Raw genomic sequence first — 7329 nt, 5'->3', positions numbered from 1 at the left:
TGGATGTTGGCAATTTGATCTCTGGTTCCTCTGCCTTTTCTAAAACCAGCTTGAATATCTGGAAGTTCACGGTTCACATATTGCTGAAATCTGGCTTGGAGAATTTTGAGCATTACTTTACTAGCATGTGAGATGAGTGCAATTGTGTGGTAGTTACCCTATCCTAAATACAGGTTCATGCTGTGGGAAACCTTTGCTCTGACAAAGTGCTTGCCTCATCCCATTTCCATCTGGCCTCTGTATTCTTAATTTTACCTTGAAGGATCAGTGTGCCTGTGATGCAGCTATCTCCTCTCACCCTTTGATGTGTCTTCTTATAGACAATGAGGTCTCCCCCTTTCCCACCAGTGTGGTAGAAAGTGGGGAAGTACCTGACCTTATTTATCTCAGCCTGTCAGTTGTTTTGAGGACATGGGCAATGAAGGGTATCTGCTGCTCCCCAGTCATTGCCAGGCTCCGAGCCAGAGCACCACCCGTCATTCAGAGCACATAGTGCCCCTTGAGGGGAAACCCCCACGATCATTGTCTACTTTCCAGCACAGCTTCAGGATGGGGTCTGGAGTCCCTGCTTCCAGGCAGCTTCCTATCAGAGCCAAGCAGGGAGGCAGTTGAAAGCAAATCCTTCCCTTTTGGAAGTGGACCTGGTGGTACTGGTGCCATGCTGGAGAATTTTGTCTAGTGTATAAATGAGAAGCAAGTATGACAAGTGACAGTTATAGCAAATCAAAGTACAGCTTCTGGTTCCAACCTTTATTTGTGTTGTGTGTCATAATAAATGGCTCTTCAGGAAAGGCAGTGTGTGCAGAGTCAGATGGAAGTGCGCAGGCTGCAGCCCTGTAAAGGAGTGGGAGGAATCACTGTGGTGAGCCAGAGGTGGAGGTCACCTCCAGCTGAAGTCCTCAAATCTCTTCCCTCCATCCTCCAGGAAACCTGGCACATAGCATGACATCGGGGTCATTATTTCTTAATGTCAGAGTTAAACGAGATTGAGTTGCATATTGATTACAACTTGGGAACAGGACCCAGTAGGGGAGATATTGCCAAGCCTTGATTTGGTTTTCAGCATCTCTAGGGTGAGAAGGTCAAAGCTTGCACAGTTTATGGACTTCAGTTTCCTGATGGCAGAAAAGCTAATCATAGGTGATATTTTAGCTTTGAAGAAGCCAAATGGTTCTGGGACATAACTCAGGTTCTCAGCTTAGTGACCAACAAAACATGATTTTTGAATCTTGCTCCATTCAGAAGAAAAGGCTGAGTTTCCAATGAATAGAGAGGATGCACTCTCTATCAACATATATTTGCTCACTTGTTCTCAAAGATTCTATCTCTGATTCTACTTAATCAGTAGTATTAAAGGCCAAATATGCTTGTATTCATCCCTCTGAATTTGCTTACCTCAGAAAAATTGGATGATTGGAGAGGTTTGTCAACATTGTAAACAAAAATGGTCAAACGTGTCACGGTTGTAGTGATCTGTGAATTTCAATTACATTTCTTCATAGAATTTGGCATTTCTCTCAGGGTTACTTCATGAGACTCTAGGAGTCTAAGTGGGGCTCAGCTATGTCCCCAAGAAGGATGGAGAAAGGAGGATTGTTTAAGTGATTCAGAGGAAGCACACCATTACAGATGATGCTTCCCTTATCGTCTCCAAGATTTAAATAGTAGTGACTACAAGCTGGGTGAATATTGATGAGATAAAAAGGCCCAGAGATGATAAGAAACTGATCCAGAGCTTTCTGGTGAGCTAACTTCTGTCTGCTCTGAAAGTCAGTGTCCTGCCTTCAGCATTTCCCCTGGTTATGGGAGGAATTTAGAGTTCTTCCACCCAAAATATGAGCCACAGAAGAAGGATCATCCCAGTAGCTTCCCAGAGAACTTCTGCTGTTGAATTTGAATTCAAAGTTAAAGTTGAGCATGCAGGAGTCTGCTCCAGTGTCAGTTTTGGCCTTGGTGCAATGACTAGTGACTATGGTGGTGGAATATTCTAAAAAAGCAAGGCCAGTGGTAGAAGTGTGCAAGCTTTACAGTGAAGGGCCAGATTTACTGATCTATGTGGTCTATGCTGCAACTGGACAGCTCTGCTGTTGTAGGGAAAAACCAATGGGCTGGATTTGATGCAGGGGCTGTAGTTCTTTGACTTTTGGTTTATACTCTCAGGTTGAAGTAACGCTCAGATTTCCATTCAGAAGCAGCACCCTCTCCATTACTGAATGGAGGTGTCAGTATTTTTCCCGGTGAATTTAAAGGCCTGGAATAGAAAAGGCAGGATTGTTAAAGAATAACACTTGCTTTGTAAAACACCACTATGGCTTTGTACAACATAATTTTCTTCTCTCACTGTTAGTTAAATGTACACTTACATAAGTAGACTCCTGACATCAATCCCGTATAAAACCCATGGATGTAAACACAGATGCACACACAGATATACAAAGGCTTGTGCAATGCCAGATGTGTGTTTCCAAGCACATCTGTGTGGACATGGGCATACCCACCAAAAACTCTCAGAATCCATCTGACATGATTCCCACATTGCATACTTCAGCCAATTCTTTAAAATCACAACTATGTTCTGAAAGGCCTCAGATACCCCATAGTCTCAGATACCCTATACCTGGTTCCCTTTGTCGCCTTCTTCTTCCTGCAAAGAAACCTGAATAGTGATAATAGCAATAGCGTGTGCTAAATCACTTCTGTTGTATCTGATTCTTTGAGACCCCACATACAGTAGCCTTCCAGGTTTCTCTGTCCATGGGGTTCTCCAGGCAAGCATACTTGAATGGGTTGCCATGCCCTCCTCCAGGGATCAAACCTTCCCAACCCCAGGGATCAAACCAGCATCTCTTATGTCTCCTGCATTGGCAGGCAGGCTCTTTACCACTAGTGCCACCTGGGAAGCCAGCAATAGCATGGTTCTGTATAAAAAGTAAAAACTCCTTTCCATTCCCACCGTGGTCCTTTCCCTCTCCCCCATCTTGCCTGCAGGCTGCCCTGAGCAGTGCCCTGGAAGCAGCAACTTTTCTACTTCATCCTCTGTGCTCAGGGCTGAGGTCCTAGTGGGGAGAACCTTCCTTCCATGGGCTCAGAGTTACAGAGGAAATGGACTTTTAGACTCTAGCACAAGCTTTTCTACTTCTGTTGACTATCTGCATTGTGTCCCTTTTCAAAGGGAAGGACTAGGACAAGCTTCAGGGTCTGAAATACTCATTCTGTCTCCAGACCCATGGCACAGATTACTTAGGGATAGAAATACAAGTTGCCAGGAGAGCCTGCTTGATTTCTCTAGGTTCTGCAGGTGACAAGGAAGCACAGTGAACAGAATTGAGTGGTTTTCATTCTGGAATTCATTTAAAGATTTGTCCTTAATCTCCTGGCCACTCTAGGAACACAGAATTTAAAAGGCTGCAAGAATGTGGTTCAGCTGCTCAGTCGTGTCCTACTCTTTGCAACCCCATGGACTGCAACATGCTAGGCTTCCCTTTCCATAACCAACTTCTGGAGCTTGCTGAAACTCATATCCATTGAGTCAGTGATGCCATCCAACCATCTCATCCTCTGTTGTCCCCTTTTCCTCCTGCCTTCAATCTTCCCCAGCATTATGGTCTTTTCCAGTGAGTCAGTTCTTCACATCAGGTGGCCAAAGTATGGGAGTTTCAGCTTCAGCATCAGTCCTTCCAATGAATATTCAGGACTGATTTTCATTAGGATTACTGGTTTGACCTCCTTGCAGTCCAAGGGACTCTCCAGAGCTGTCTCCAATACCACGGTTCAAAAGCATCAATTCTTTGGCACTCATCTTTCCTTATAGCCCAATGTTCACATCCATACATGACTACTGGAAAAACTGTAGCTTTAACTAGATGAACCTTTGTTGGCTAAATAATGTCTCTGTTTGCTGTCTAGGTTTGTATAAATATGGTAGTGCAGGTAATGACCTTGAAGATGAAGTGCCCTGGAATTGAGGGAGGTTGGGTGGGTAGGGACATAGTGGTGTCCTAGCAGAACTCGCCTTGTCTCTTTACTGACAGGAGAGGAGGAGGAGACTTCATGGCACAGGTAGACACATCAGCAGAGTTCCTTGGTTCCCAGGTGACTCTTAGGGATACTGATGGTGAGCATAATACACCAGCAAGGCCCTACTGAAATTGTTGGTGACAAAGTTTTGTGAGCACAGATAGGAGAGGTGTGGGATTCACACATGAGCCCTTGTTTCTTCTGGGAGATGGATGGGGCTCAACTGAGAGCTAGACTCAACCTATGGTTCTCATCATTATGTGATAATCTGCAACATTTAACTCCTACTTCTTCCCTCAACACAAAACTGCTGTTGAGGAAAAAACCCAAATTTAGTTCCACGGTTATACAGCTAATACCCTTAAGCCGGAGTTTGCTAAACTGGGCTAGGCTTTAGAGTCTCTGAATGTCCTGAAACTATATGCCGAATTACAAGGGAATTTTTCTGTGTGTCTATATGAATTTGTGTGCATGGGTGTGGGTAGGTCCATACTATGATCAGATTCTCAGGAAATCTCTGGTGTCCACAGGGTTCAGAACTATTTCTGAAACAAAAAGTATCTTGCCAGTGGTTGTATTTCAGGTGCATTGGTGGGTAGGTGTAGAAGGTACTGTGAGGTAAGGGCTTCTCACTGCCCTGCCTGAACAGTCTCACCCTTAGTCTTACCCCTTGCCTGCCTTGTAGGTAAGGCAGGCATGGGCAACAGGGTGTTCAAGCAACGAAGGGACGTGAGGTTTTGTAGTAAAGAAGGGTCTGATCTAGTCTCTGGGTCTGTGATCTGTGATGGCAAAACTATGTGTTCCAGTTAGATATGGAATATCTTCATTGTTTTACAAGATATAGAAACAATAATATTAGCTTAGGCTCTGAGCACATTGCATGTATTAATTCATGTAATCCTCACAGTCACCTTAGGAAGTAAGTCATGAGTCACGACCTCTTTACATCCAAGGTAACAGAGGAACTGGGAGGTAGGTTGCTTGCCCAAGTTGACTCCACTAAGGAAAGAAATTTTCTTCCACATGGCTGGGCCAGCCATTGGCATGGCAAGGGCTTTTTGCAAAGGTCTTACGCGGGCTTTCTCCAGGAGGCCAGCTCTCTCCTCTCTGTGGTGCCATGCTGGGCACACATCTCCACCCACACAGCAGCCATTCTCACACGTGATTGCACCTTTCAGGAGCACACAGCTCCTCTTTCCTTTGTCTGACCTTTCCACCATGGCTGCATCCCTGATGGCTTGGCCCACCAGGTCCCTGGCCCAAATAATCTGGCAAGAGCACACTTTGTACTGTCTGCCAGCATTCCTGCTAGGACCTACTGACTCCAAGTTTGGAATGCCATCACCCTGCCTGCTGCTTCTGCTCAGGCTCAGCTAGATGGAGGCAGGTGATTTATTCCCTTCATAGAACTATAGCATAAAAGGACATCTTTCTAATACTGCTTTATTTGTATTAGATTTGTATTCCTCTTTCAGAACCCATGAGGAGATATCAGTAATAGGAAGTTCAGGAGAAGACAGTGGGGATGTTTGTTTCAGGGGAAGTGTGGGCCTGTTGGGAGGTTGGAGTTCTACCACTTGCCAGATGTGTAATGGTGGCAAGTTGCTTTACCTCTCTGAGCCTTGATTTTCATTTCTTTAAAAGAGAAAAAACAAGAAGAACAGTAGTTACCTTTGGGTTGTTGAAAAGAGTGCACGAGGTCACACAGATGAAAGGTAGTATATCCATGCTTAGCACCATTACTGAGATGTGGCCAACATGGAGGTCAAGAGGGCTGTTCCTTATTGAGGTGCAGAGAATGAGATGTCAGTGTAGGTTGGAGAGTTAAGGGTGGGATTTGTAGGCTTGCCTGCTCACAGAAGTAGATAAGAGGATTCCAGAATAGAGAAAAGCTGGGGTAAAGGCTCAGAGGCGGTGTGGGAGGGAGAAGATTCCAGAATAGGGAAAAGCTGGGGCAAAGGCACAGAGGTGGTGTGGGAGGCAACATGCAAGGGATGGAGGTGCCTGCAATGACTGGGGCAAGGTGTGGTGGGAATAACAGATGGTGATTTTTTAATTAGTGATGAAACTGAGGTCTTTATTAAGTAAATAATTGAGAATTTATTCAAAAAGTTTCTGAACAGAATGAAAATGTGGTAACTTGTTACTAACTGGTATTGGAGAAAGAATACTTAGAGTGCACAGGAAAGATATATGGCAGAGACTATCATGAATTCACCAAGACCATTTTGCTTTTCTTTCTGAACATGAAATTAGATTACATTTCCCAATCCCTCTTATGGCAAAGAGAGGTCATGTGGCAGAGTCCTGCCCAATTTAGACTTTTTAAAATTTATTAATTTATTTTAATTGGAGGATAATTACTTTACAGTATTGTGATGGTTTTTGCCATACATGAGTTTGAATCGACCACAGGTATACATGTGTACTCTCCATCCTGAACCCCCTCCCATGGAAGAGATAGGTAACACTCTCAGACCTGGTCCATAACCTGGCCCCTTCACTTTTCCATGTTTTAGCCAGGAGCTAAAGATATGACTTAAAACTTCAAAATTCTGGGGACTGGTGGGGCCACAAGTTGTAAGTCACTGAATATGTGGGTCAGAGTCCCTCTCTCTTGATACCTATTGGACTTTATGTGGGTAAGAAATAAAAATCTCCTGTGTTAAGAGCTTGGGGTTGTTTGTTATAGCAGTTAACTTACACTGATTATTACAGGTTGAAATGAAGAAAGACCAGAAGAGACCAGAAGAGAATCTGGAGTCTATGAAATAGAGATATAATTTGATAGAGAAATGATTTGACAGATTGAAATGAGAATAAGTGAAAAGTATTCCCTTGGGCAGGTTCAAATGACTTAGTAACTAGTTAGATGGGGACTCTGTATGTGTGTGTGCATGTGTGTGTCAGAGGGTAAAGGAGAGGAAAGAGTAAAAAAAAACTCCTGTGATTTCTAGTTGAGTGACTAAGAAAAATGGTAGTAACATTAACATAAATTAAGATATCCGAAGATGAGATAAGTCGGGGAAAATGAGGATGAAATTCATTCTATTTGCGGTGAATATGAGGTGATGGTACAAAAGGAAGTATCTAGGGAAGAATTGCCCGGCCTTGGCAGTATTACTATTTTTGACCCTATAATTCTTTGTTGTAGGGGGCGGTCCTGTGCATGGTATGATGTTTAATAGCAGCCTTATTCTTTACCCACCGGATGCACCCTTCCATCCCCTACCACTTATGACAACCCATAATGTCATCATGTCTCTAGACATTGCCAACAGTTCAGGGAGGCAGAGCAAAACCATCCCCAGC

At 43.9% G+C, this 7329-nt stretch overlaps 1 long non-coding RNA gene across 2 annotated transcripts; it reads right to left on the bottom strand.

The window, feature by feature from the left end:
- Positions 1-738: 738 nt before the first annotated feature.
- Positions 739-5840, bottom strand: LOC123328704. 2 transcript variants are annotated; one of them, XR_006543728.1, is made up of 3 exons: positions 5689-5840; positions 1396-2251; positions 739-930 (listed from the first exon to the last, which is right to left on the bottom strand). It is a non-coding gene; the product is annotated as an uncharacterized LOC123328704 (long non-coding RNA). The 2 variants fall into 2 exon arrangements; XR_006543727.1 differs by having other exon boundaries at positions 739-2251.
- Between the last annotated feature and the right edge of the window lie 1489 nt (positions 5841-7329).

The sequence above is a fragment of the Bubalus bubalis genome, chromosome 12 (assembly GCF_019923935.1).
Source record: "Bubalus bubalis isolate 160015118507 breed Murrah chromosome 12, NDDB_SH_1, whole genome shotgun sequence".
NCBI lineage: Eukaryota > Metazoa > Chordata > Mammalia > Artiodactyla > Bovidae > Bubalus > Bubalus bubalis.
Note: the sequence above shows the minus strand (reverse complement) of the source record. Positions and strands in the feature narration are given on the sequence as shown.